Source organism: Saimiri boliviensis, chromosome 19 (assembly GCF_048565385.1).
Source record: "Saimiri boliviensis isolate mSaiBol1 chromosome 19, mSaiBol1.pri, whole genome shotgun sequence".
NCBI classification, from domain to species: domain Eukaryota; kingdom Metazoa; phylum Chordata; class Mammalia; order Primates; family Cebidae; genus Saimiri; species Saimiri boliviensis.
Window position 1 is genome coordinate 3,381,410 of NC_133467.1, and position 13,623 is coordinate 3,395,032.

Below are 13,623 nucleotides of genomic sequence, written 5' to 3' on the forward strand. Positions count from 1 at the left end.
AAAATTCTAGAAGAGATAAAACTTTAATTCAATATTAATTATTCTAGTTTCTTATTTTAGGTTTCGATGTACTGGATAATAGATGAGTTATTTGCTGCTATTTGCCAAATTACTCCAAATGGCTTAAACAGAATTTACCATCTAGTAGCATTTGTGGATTAGAAATTCAGCTGTAGTTTTGTTAAGTCTTTGGCTCAGGGTCTCTCTTCTAGAAAGGCACCATCAAGGTGTTCGCTGGGGGCTGCAGTCATCTCAAGGCTCCCGTGGGGAAGGATCTGCTGCCAAGCTCAGTCACATGATGCTTGGCAGGATTCAGTTTCTCAGAAGCGGACTGGCCTTCCTGTTCATGGTGAAAACTTTGTGCCTGGCTTCTTCATGGCTTTGCTTCTTGAACCTCAAAGTCCAGATCACTGGAAAAGGAAAAAACTCTTGTGTCTGTTAAGTGCCTTGCTCTTGAAACTAAAATATTTATCTTTCAAGACAATTTTCCAGGCTGTAAATTTTATATAAATTTACTTAGCAATTTGACTGACTTCTCTTTTTACAAGCGGAACAATCAATTATCTCTACATATTTCTACCTTTTCTTCTGGGTCTGTACACAGGAAAAATGTCTACGGTATTAATAAACTTTTAGAAAATAATTTCTAAATGTAGGATTTTAAGGTATTTAAAAATATTTTCCTTTGTACTACACTGTTTTATTTTTGGTTACTTACAGTGAGCATATACAATTTTTCTTTCTTTTATGCACAAGCTTTTTTACAATTATTATAGAGACCTTCACAGACAATACTGTAGTTTTTAGAGGAGTTCTACATTATTACATCAACCGTGTGAATTTCTAACAGAGGCAAAACTGAGCACCACAGTTTATAAGTAGAAAGACCATGGTGGAGGACAGCAGATGTTCACGAAGGATGCACGATTGATCTGAGTTCCTAAGCCTCGTCCTCGCCCTCCTCCTCCTCCTGGAACTCGCCTTGTTCGTCGGTGGTGGCGTCCTGCTGCCACTCAGACACCAGGCCCTTCATGCTGCTCTCGGCCTCGGTGAGCTCCATCTCGTCCATGCCCTCGCCAGTGAACCAGGGCACGAAGGCCTTGCACCGGAACATGGCCGTGAACTGCTCCGAGGTGCGCTTGAACAGCTCCTGGATGGCCGTGCTGTTGCAGATGAAGGTGGCTGACATCTTCAGGCCGCGGGGTGGGATGTCACACACGGCTGACTTCACGTGGTTGGGGATCCACTCCACGAAGTAGCTGCTGTTCTTGTTCTGCATGTTGAGCGTCTGCTCGTCCACCTCCTTCATGGCCATGCGGCCCCAGAAGATGGCAGCCACTGTCGGGTAGCGGCTATGGCCCAGGTCGTAGGTGGCCATCATGTTCTTGGAGTCGAACATCTGCTGGGTGAGCTCGGGCACCGTGAGCTTGCGGTACTGCTGGCTGCCCCGGCTGGTCAGGGGCGCTGAGCCGGCATGAAGTGCACATGCGGTAAGGGCACCATGTTCATGCCAGCTTGCGCAGGTCTGCGTTCAGCTGACCTGGGAAGTGCAAGCAGGTGGTGACCCCGCTCATAGTGGACAACACCAGGTGGTTGAGGTCCCCGTGGGTGGAGGTGGTCAGCTTCAGGGTGTGCAAGCAGATGTCCTACAGGGCCTCATTATCAATGGGGTAGGTTTCATCTGTGTTTTCCACTAGCTGGTGGACGGAGAGGGTGGTGGTGTAGGGCTCCACCATCATGCCTGACACCTTGGGTTAGGGCATGATGCTGAAGGTGTCCATGATGCGGTCTGGGTACTCCTCCTGGATCTTGCTGATTGATGAGCAGGGTGTCCATCCCAGACCCTGTGCTGCCCCCCAGAGAGTGGGTCAGCTGGAAGCCCTGGAGACAATCACAGCTCTCTGACTCCTTCCTTACTACATCCAGGACTGAGTTGACCAGCTTGGCTCCCTCTGTGTAGTGGCCCTTGGCCCAGTTATTCCCAGCTTCGCTCTGGCCAAACACGAAATTGTCTGGCCTGGAGATCTGGCCGAAGCGTCCAGACCTGATGGAGTCCATGGTGCCAGGCTCCAGATCTACCGGGTTGGCCCGAGGAACATATCTGTTACCAGCAGACTCACTGTAGTACACGTTGAATCTCTCCAGCTGCAAGTCACTGTCTCCATGGTAACTGCCTGTGGGGTCGATCCCATGCTCGTCGCTGATGACCTCCCAAAACTTGGCACCAGTCTGATTGTGCCCGCCTGGACGTGCACGATCTCTCATGTGGTGCCGGCTGTGGGGCGGGTGGCACTGGCCCTCGGAGCGGTGTGCTGCCTGGACCGGCAGGCTCGGGTGCACAAAGACCTCCATATGCGATCTTTCTAGAGGTAATAATGTTATTTATCCTTAGTTAAGAAAATCAAAACAAAACCAAAGGGACATGTATACCAGAATATGTTTATAGTATTCTTGATAGATGATAAAAACTCACACAAATAATAGCTGCATCATTACTGTTTTAAAAATAGCATCATATAAATATACTCTTGAATTCATTAGAACTTTTGCTTTAAGCAAGAATTTTATTTTTTTGGCTAAAAACACATGAACACATATATTTTAATCACAGATCATTTATTTCACTCAATCCATATAATGTAATTGACTGAGTTGTAATTGAACCTCTGAGATATGGTCCGTACTCTGTAGTTTGTTTTTGGTTCTCTTTGATGAAGCCTTAAAAACTAACATTTATACAGGTGCCCACAATGACCACTTTCCCTTTGCTTAAGAATACAGAACTATTTAAAGTTGTTTGATCTGTTAATGATGAAGAAAATGGTAGTGAAATGAATGTTTTGTGATTAGGAAGCCCAAGAGAGCACTGAAGAATAAAAGGATAATAAGCAATGCACTTCCATCCTAAAAAGCGCTCTCTGAGCCAAAATAACTCAAAGTTCCAACTTGTCAGCAAAATTCAGTGGGGCTGAGGAGTAAAACAGAATGTTGTTCTGTTGCTCTTACAACAATTCTGATATATTACAAGAATTTGAGTTTCCCAGGGAATTAAGAATGCTTCTAAAGGGCTCGGTTTTAAGTAGTGTTTTTGTTTACTTGTCCCAAGGTTATTGCAAATGCTAAACTGATACAGATGCTTTGGATAAATGTAGAATGATGATTCAGACAACCACTTTTTTCTCCTTACAAAAAAATATTACTATCCAAGAAAGGGTTGGAAACTTTTTTTTTTTTTAAAGATTATTAACCTGATTAACAGTTTGAAAAAAGAGTTTTGAAATAAGGTATGACTGAAAAGAAGTATCTCTATTTGCCCATGGTATATGTTTACCCATATAACAAACCTGCACATCCTGTACATGTACCCTGAACTTAAAAGCTGAAGAAAAAAAGAAACATTGCTATTTGCTTTTTTAATGAAGTATCATTTTAAAACTGTCTTAATATTTAATTGGCACATAGTTTATTTTCTTGATTCTGAATTTTTCTGATGGTTAAGCTCTCACCATAAAGGGCATAGATAGAAGAAAAGTAGCATTCATAATCTGTTACTGTATTGCTTTACTTGTTTCTAATGTTGAGAAACTTAGTTTGTTGCAAAATGCTAGAAAATTCAGGGCAGAGGTTACTTCTTGATCTTTAATTTTGAGCAATCTTGAGATGATTAGCTTGTCATTGAGATAATATATTTGTAGTCCACAGTTGCATTTCTATTCTACCTATTTGTGGAATTAAAGTTTGGCAGTTTAAGGTTTAGAAAATATTTTGAATGTAAAATTTATCTTTTTCAAAAGTTACTCAGTTTTTAAAATCAGTTACGGTTATTAATGTTTACATCATGTTCAAAAGAATCCTATGGTTAAATTATTCATGAGTCACTTTCTATTTAGATATTTGTTGGACTGGATTCTAAGAATAGGTGGAATTTGTAGCATCATTCAGTGGAAGAAAATAGTGGCAGCCTCAGGGCTGAGAGGGCACAAGGACTCCTTTGTGTGTTTGCAAAGGCACCTCCTCTGGGCTCCCAGAGACCAGTAGACACATGGCTTAGGGAGTAGGATTAGGCTGGCTTTCAGCCCCCACTCACCAGCTTGGCTTTGTGCCTATGTGTGGAGAAAAACCCACAGAGCCCTTTGTTATGGCTCTGACCAGCTTCATTTAGAAATGGAGAAATGTGGATCCCAGAAATGTTCTTACTATTAGTTGACAGCTTAATTGGAAGCATCATCATCATTTGAACAAACTGCTTTTATTAACATGGTTTTATTTATACTGCTTTAATGGCTGAGATAAATTAATGATGTTGCAATTAAATCTGTTGCTTTATGCACAACTAGTATAATTAAGAAAGGGAATCAACAGTCAATTCAGTAGTGCTAGATTTGTTTTGTGTTTTCTTTAATACTCTATCATATCAGCTAATGAATTTTGGAAAGTCAGTTGAGAATTTTGACAATGGTATTTGCTGCACATAAACATCTGTCCTGTGTAGCCAGAACCTGGTGCTAATGAAGTTCTGGCATCTGATTTGAACCTCATACGAATGAATATACCTTATTATTTTCAGTGGTCATAGTAAGTATCTAGTCTAGTAGTTTGTCAAACAAATTCTACATGGTAATTTAATATCATTCATTTGATAACTTAGTTTTATTTACAGCTAATTTGTTATACTTTATATTTTGTTCACTGTAGATAAAGTCGTTCAACATTCTTTCTGTGGCATAGACTGTAACATAGGTTGTGCAATGAAGTAGTAGGTTTGTATTTACTTATTTAATTTAAACAAGAAATCTGAAAGTTATGCATATATATCTTAAAACATCATAGCAGGCTGGGTGTGGTGGCTCACAGCTGTAATCTCAGTACTTTGGGAGGCTGACCTGGGCAGATCACTTGAGGTCAGGAGTTTGAGACCAGCCTGGTCAACATGGTGAACCATCGTCTCTGCTAAACTACAAAGATTAGCTGGCTGTGGTGGTGCACGCCTGTAATTGCAGCTATTTGGGAGGCTGAGGCATGAGAATCACTCACACCTGGGAGGCAGAGGTTGCAGGGAGCTGAGACTGTCCTGCTGCACTCCAGCCTGGGCAATAGAGCAAGGCCTGTCTAAGAAAGAAAAGGTCGTAGCAATAAAATCTAATGATTGTCATTGTATCATCAATTGAGGAAGATTTCTTGGGCATGTACTCTCAAAGTTCAAAATCAGATCTATGTAAAGTATACATTTTAGTGATCTAATGAGATCACACTGGACACGAAGCACAGAACTATTAATAACCGAAGAAAGTTACAAAAGGGGATGTTTTCAAGCTACTTGCAGCGTTCTAAAGCGACTAGTAGAATGACGCACTGATCTTCACGATGATGGCGTAGATTAAATGAAATTCAAGCTAATCTCACCTGGATGGAATGTGCACTTAAGTGTACACATGCACATAGCCACAAACACATTTTCTACGGTACATGGGAAAATGATTTTGGTTTTGTTTGTCAGATTAAGGAAACAAAGACGCACAATTAACAGCTTAAATACTTGGAGCCCAGTGTGGGGGATAAATAATAAAGGAGCACATTGTGGCAAAATGATAGGGCTTTCCTGATGGAGCCCTTGTTGCAACATACACAGTAACTCTCCTTTGCGGCTCTGTAATCCTCACCCAGTCAGAGGGTTATATTTGCTTTTACAATGTATAGGCTATCTCAATTAAATAGCCTGTTTTTAAATCAGGCTACCTATTTTCTAGGTAGTTGCCTCTGTGTGAGTTTCACAATAGAAATTTATTTGCTTGCAGTCCTTGAGCCCAAAAGTCCAAGATGAGGCTGTTAGCAGGTTTGGTCCTTCTGAACCGTCTCTCCTTGGTTTGAAGATCGCTGCCTTCTTGCTGAGTCCTCACCTGGCCTTCCGCTGCGTGCCACATCCTTGGAGTCGGTCTGTTTGTCCAAATTTCCACTTCGTATAAAGTCACCAGTCAAGTCAGATTAGGGCCCCACGTAATTTAACTTAATCACCTCTTTAATGACTGTCTCAGGTTAAGCAGGCACAGAGAGGGGGGGGGGGGAGGAAGAAAAGAGAGAGAAAGAATTTAGCCTTCCTCTGCCTTTTTGTATGATTTACTCAGTCCACCAATTCAAATGTGAAATTTAAAAAAAATCTCCAAATATAGTTATACTCTGAGGTACTACTAGGGATTGGGTGATTTTTTTTTTTTTTTTTTTTTTTTTTTTTTTTTTTTTGATTTCAGCATATGAAATTTGCAGGAATATATTTCAGCTTATAACATGAAGTAAATCTATTTTGATTGACTTACTGAGTTAAAGAATTAACATAAAAAATTTACTGTGTGATACACACAATGGTTGTAGGGTATGTGTGTGTGTGTGTGTGTGTGAGAGAGAGAGAGAGAGAGAGAGAGAGAGAGAGAAAGAGAGAGAGAGAGACAAGGAGAAATGGTTTTTGATCTTTTGTGGGAAAGACAGACATAATAAAGATTTACTTCATTTAAGCCTTTACAGAACCTTGTTTGTATCTTTCTATGGTACAAAATCTGCCTGCCATAGTTCAGTGTTTAGTTTGTAAATTTTTGAGGTGAGATAGTCTGACTCATTTTTTTCCTTCTAATACTGGCCTGGTACAGAAGAGGCCCTCAGTGAATGTCTGTGAATGGAACTGGACCTTCTATCATTTAAAGTGATATATAAATAGGTACCACGGCAGAGATGTAAATGAAGAGTAATGAAGAAAAGAGGAAAAGGACAATCATTCTTGCTCAAGAAATTGAGGAGCTTCTTAGATGACATTCCAGTTAGCCAGGATTTCAAAATATGCGGACGAGAGAAAACAAATATCTGTATAAACAAATACACCCCATCTCTTTATGTGTTCTTCTTAACCCCAGATCTACGTTGTCTGGTTTTCAGCTGGAATAACATGAATATTCCCAGAAGCAGATCAAACATCTCATATCCAGAATCAGTCTTCGTCTTCTCCCCACATCCACTATTCCTCCTGTGTTCCACATTTCATTTCGTGGCATTATCATAGTCTCAACTGCACCTGTCTGAAATCTCAGAATTTCAATTTTTCTGCCCTGCCTTCTTTCACCCTCGTCATCTAATCAATTTCCAGTCTCATTCTACTTCCACGGTGTTGCTTGCCTTGATTTTCTCATGATTTCTACTGTCACTTCCCTAATTCAGCCCTCGCCACTTCCCACCTCACTTCACCAAGTTTCCAGCTATTCATCAACCTTGAGCATAGGCCTTTTCTCCGTCCCCCACCCTTTTTTTAAAAGATGGAGTCTTGCTCTGTCACTCAAGCTGGAGTGCAGTGGCACAATCTTGGCTCACTGCAACCTCTGCCTCCTGGGTTCAAGTGATTCTCCTGCCTCCGCCTCCTGAGTAGCTGGGACTACAGGTGCATGCCACCACTCCCAACTAATTTCTTGTGTTTTTAGTAGAGAGACGGGGTTTTGCTATGTTAGCCAGGATGGTCTGGATCTCCTGACCTTGTGATCTGCCCACTTCGGCCTCCCAAAGTGTTGGGATTACCGGCGTGAGCCACCGCACCTGGCCTTCCCCATCCCTTTATCTTTCATGATGTCATACTTACATTCCAAAAATTAAAATTTGGCTATTTCACTCTTCCCAAAACTTGCAATGGTCCCAACATTCAAAGAGTAAGATACAAATACCTTGTTTTAGTATTCAGTTAGCTAATTTTGGTATTCAAGAGCTTTCCCCATAGACTCAAAACAACTTCTCAGCTTTATCTAACAGATTCCTGATTTTCCCTTGGTCTCTACTGTGAACTAATCATTATTCTTATTATACATGTTATGCCACCTGTTTCAGATTCCTTCCTTCATCTTGCAAGGCATTACATTAATCCCTATATTCATTCACCTACTATCTGTCTATCAATCATCAATCATCTCTCTCTCTCTCTCTCTCTCTCTCTCTATATATATATATATATATATATATATATACGTATATATATATATATATATACTCTCTCTCTCTCTCTCTCTCTATATATATATATATATATATACTCTCTCTCTCTCTCTATATATATATACGTATATATATATATATACGTGTGTGTGTGTGTGTGTGTGTGTGTGTGTGTAGAATGACATTATAAAGAATTAGCTCATGTGATTATGGATTCTGAGAAGTGTCATGATCTGCCATCAGCAAACTGGAGACTCAGGAAAGCCAATAATGTAAATTCCAGTCTGAGTCTAAAGGTCTGAGAACCAGGAGCACTGATGGTATAAGTCCCAGTCCCAGGGCAGGCAAAGACAAATGTCTCAGCTCGAGCAGTCAGGGAGGGAGGGTGGGAGGGAGAGAGAGAGAGACAGAGACAGACAGACAGAGAGAGAGAGAGAGAGAGAGAGAGAGAGAGAGAGAGAGAGAGAGAATGAGAGAATGAGAGAATTTTGGGCCCTGGATGGGTTGGATGATGGCCATCTACATTGAGGAGGGCTGTCTGCTTTACTCAGACTACCAATTCAAATGTAACGCTCTTATGGAAAACATTCTCATAGACTCACCCAGAAATAATATTTAACCAGATACCTGGGCATCATGTGGCCCGGACAAGTTGACCCAGAAAGTTAATCATCACACAAGGCGAGAGATGTAGATTTAAAAGTAGACCGTAAAGATGTAACAATTGGAGATAAAATTGCTCAAAAAGAATAAAGAAAAGTACTGGGCTTTAGATAAAAATTGTTAGGCAATTAATCAAACTCTGTGTGTGTGCACATACACATGAGCTTGTAGGAATATACATGAGGTAGTTAATACAAATGAGGTTAAAAAGAAGCAAACTGCAAAATTTCAAAGTACTAATTTGTGGCTTACTCAAACTGTTTAAGGTGTGAAAGAGAATAGATCCATCTGATATATTTTCAAAAATAAGTATATGTTTATTGCAGCAATATTCACATGAGCCAAGATATAAAATCTACCCAACTATTCATCAACAGATGAATGGATACAGAAACATGGTATGCATACAAATGGAATATTATTCATCTATAAAAAGGAGTGAAATCTTGCCATATGTAGCAACATGGATGCAACAAGAGGTCATTATGTTAAGTGAAATAAGCTGGCACAAAAAGACAAATGTTACAGGTTTTCACTTATATGTGGGAGTTTAAAAAGTGGATCTCATGAAGTTAGGAAGTAGATTAGTGGTACCAGAGGCTAGAAATGACAGGGATAGGAGGATGAAGAAAAGTTGGTTAATGGGTACAAAAATACCATTTTTGTGAGTTATATAGAAAGAATAAGTTCTAGCGTTTGATAGTATAGTAGGGAGATTATAGTTAACAATTTGCTGTATGTTTCAAAATAGCTAGAAGAGAAAAATCAATGTTCTTAACACAAAGAAAACACAAATATTTGAGGCAATGGGTATCTCAATTACTCTGATTTGATAATTATGCATTGTGCACATATATAAAAATGCCACATATACTCCCAAAATATGTATTATTATATTTTTGCAAAGAATCTTAAGACAGCTCTTGCTTTTTTTACTTCTTCCGTGGTCAGTGACTACAGTAGTACCCTCTCACCTCTGGCTTTGCTTTCCATGATCTCACTTACCTGTGGTCAACTGTGGTCTGAAAATATTAAATGGAAAGTTTCCAGAAATAAACGACTTATAGGTTTCAAATTGTATGCCTTTAAGTGGCATTTTGAAATTTTGCCATTCTTCTCCGTCCTGCCCAGGATGTAAATCACCCCTTTGTCCAGTGTATCTATGCCATATGTGCTATCCACCAGCCAGTCACTTGGTAGCTGTTTGGGTTATCAGATTGGCTGCCATGGAGTCCCAGTGCTTGTGTTCAAGTAGCCTCATCTTACTCCACAATGGCCCCAAAGCACGAGAGTCTTAATGCTGACCATTCACATATGCCAAGGATAAGCTGTAAAATGCTTCCTTTGAGAGAAAAAGTAAAAGTTCTCAATAAGGAAAGAAAACAGAATCATATACTGAGGTTGCTGAGATTACTAAGAACAAATCTTCCATCTATGAAATAGTGATGAAAGCAAAAGAAATTAATGAGAAATTCATGCTAGTTGTGTTGCTGCACCTCAAACTATAAAAGTTACAGGCACAGTGCATGATAAGTGCTTAGTTAAGATGGAAAAGGCAGTCAGTTTGTGGGTAGCAAATAGGAACCGAGATGTGTTTTCCCTGATTGACAGCAGTTGGATTTGGTACTATGTTTTCAGGCATCTACTGGAGGTCTTGGAATGAATCCCCTACTGTATTACCCAGCAGTTTGAAACTTGCAGATAGGAGGGTAACATGTTTATCATTGAGACAGAAATCTGTGAAGACTGGAATTAAATTTATTATTTAATAGAATTAATTATAATCAGGCTAAACTTACTACTATTAGACTGGCATATGAGGAAATATAGGGGTACTCTTGTAAATAATCATAAAATAAAACAGCTGTGTTCCCTGAAGTACAATTTGATTTCTGTCCTTATTGATTTATCTTCATTCTTAAGCAATGCTTTTTGATGGGGATTGCCTTAGAAAGTACAAAGGATATATATATATATATATATATATATATATATATATATATAGTCTGAGACCTGAGTTTAATTCTTGTGAAACACTTCAATTCTTCTTTTTTTAAAGTCTCACTCTGTCACCCAGGATGGAGTACAGTGGTGTGATCTTGGCTCACTGCAACCTCTGCTACCCAGATTCAAGCTATTCTCCTGCCTCAGCCTCCTGAGTAGCTGGGATTACAGGGGCCTGCCACCATGCCCGGCTATATTTTGCATTTTTTAGTAGAGACGGGGTTTCACCATGTTGGCCGGGCTGGTCTTGAACTCCTGACCTCAAGTGATCCACTTGCCTCTGCCTCCCAAAATGCTGGGATTAAAGGTAAGAGCCACCATGCCAGAACCACTTCAATTCTTTTAATTATTGTTTACTCCTTTATGAAATGAACATAACAGTAATACTCTCCTCAAGGAATGCTATAAAGATGAAATATATTAATGCAGGAGAAAGACAATGAAAAGTTGAGAACATTAAGTATTAGAATTTATGCTATATTACATTTGAATTTAGTGCTTTAAAAACTAAATGAGAGCGTTCTTTCTTTTTTATTAGAATACTTTGAATTTCTGCTTTTTATATTGTCTATTACTCTATGATTATCTGTTTTAGCTAGTGCGTCAGTTTTACTGATCTTTATCAAGTTATGTAAATAGAAGTGGGTTGGAACTTGGAAAAGGTTGTGAAAGATACCGTGATTACAGAAGTAACACACAGGAAGTATAGGATTTGAAAATGTAACAATTAACTAGTTTGTGGTGGAAAGTTGCTATGGCTCCAATAATTTATACAGATATGATTTAATTTCCCTAGTAAGATGTGTTTCTCAATCTATATTTAGCATTTATCTTCTTCCTTGCAGGGATTTTAGAAGATTTTCACTCATTCATTCTATTTTTAAAAATGATACTAATACTTCATGTTCTAAAATGCCTTCCAGAATAGGAATCTCTCCAGGTAGAGGAAATATTTAATTGTAAAGAGTAGACATATTAATCCCTAGCCAAGTATGTAGATTTTGGCTAATGTGTGCCCATGTGTCTATTAAATGTTGTATTATGGTAAATACCTAATATGTGACTTCTAATATACTTCTTTATATATATTTAGAAAAGGAAACTTGACCTAATATTCACTGGGTAAATTTCTACTGCAAAACCAATAATTATTGCATGATAATTCCTCTAGGCATATAGACTATCAGACTTAATTTTTCTTGCTTTGAAAATTAGCTAGTATAGTTGGTTTTAGAAGATGTTAAGAAAATTGAGTTTGTGAATTGGAGCTCAGGTGGGCCAGCTAGCTTCATCATATTTCAGGATTATATTTTTACAAGTGCTTGTCACTGCTTTTGGCAGGAACTGAGTAAGATATAGAGACAGATTAGCAAAATTCTTCTTCCTCCTTTTTCTTGTGAAACTCAATATGGCATATTGAAAAGAGGTCACAGAAACTATCCTTGTACAATGAGATATTTTTCAGTATGTGAATTATAACGTTTTCCATTAGAAGTTTAGATCACCACTTAAAGCATTTCTTGGGCTTTTTAATATCCTTCATTTTAGGACAAGTTGGACTTAAGGTGAAATTAAGTTCTATGTAACTCAGTTAATTTATTTTATATAGCTAAAATTATTTTACATTATGCACTTAAGGTGATGTTAGCTATGTAAGTTGTAGAACTTAATTAAACATGTAAATTATATAAACATATATACATTGATAAAACTGATAAATTAATAAAAATATAACCCCTGTTTAGGTAGAACTAAGAATTAACTAAGAACCTCCCCTGAGCACTATAATAGGAAGACATATAATGCTGTGGTATAGGAAATGCTTGTCCAATGACTCATCCATTTTCAAGTTAATCATTAATTTGGAAATTATGCTTTTCTCCATAGAAAACAGCATTAGCCCAATTTCCTCCAGAAAAAAAAAAAAAAAAAAACAAAAAAAAAACTGAATAAAACACTTTTTATGGCACAGAGAGTAGTTGCCTTACCCGGAGCTCAGAAAACCACATAAACAGAGGAAGAACGTAATCTTGGTTAGCATGTAAAGCACGCAGCTGACATTCTGCAAAGCTTGTTATTAGAACAACGTTCCCTCCTCAGCAGTAATGTGGTTGAGTGTGCAGCTTAGTGTAGACAGTCTGCATCTGAATTGCAGTTCACCATTTCCAAGCTCTGTGATTTTTGAATTTACAGAATCCTCATAAGCTTTGGTTTCTTCAACTATAAGAGAAATAAACTTTGCAAGGTTCTGTAAATATAAGATAGTAAACGCAAGATATTTAACATAATGATTGGCAAATATTGTCATTATGAGTAAATATTACTGCAGTGTGATAATGGATCTCGTACATGAACTTTCAGCATGTGAAAAACTAGATTCTAAAAATAAGATCTGTATACTCAAGAAATTAATGTTAACGGTAGATTAGGATTGCACAAAATCAGTGAAGTATCCATTAAAGAAAAACAAGATGCTAAGTAGAAGACAAAGTCATACCAGCACAGAGACTCATTTCTTAGCCATTAATATGGCTAAGCTAAAGTGTTTTACCAGTTCTACTGTGAGAAGGACATGGAAGTTTATTCAAATCCTTATTTTTATCTACCAAATACTTACCATGCAGGCTATGCATATGATCTACTCATTTAATGCATTCATATATATAGAAATATTTCTAAACATATCCATATGTAGCTTATTAATACTTGGAATTATTCATTCATTTCATTATTAATTAACGTTTTGGCTATCTCAAAAAGTGCTGGAAAAGGGGAACGTTTTGGTTATTATTTCATGTAGAGATAACCGAACTAAGTGGACCCGCCTGACCCATGTAGTCAAGTTTCTTTTGCTAAGAGTGAGAGAACTGATGAGCGGCGTAAGTAGTTAAAAAACCAAAGACTGGAGTCAGATATGCCTGAGTCGAATTCTGCATTTTCAAGTTAGGAGACTAGATAATATTCTTAAATTCTTTGAGATTTCTTTTTTTTTAATCT

At 38.3% G+C, this 13,623-nt stretch overlaps 1 pseudogene; it reads right to left on the minus strand.

Annotated features, from left to right (window-relative positions):
• Positions 1-940: 940 nt before the first annotated feature.
• LOC101053157 (tubulin beta-2A chain pseudogene) overlaps positions 941-13,623 on the minus strand; it is a 48,465-nt pseudogene continuing 35,782 nt past the window's right edge.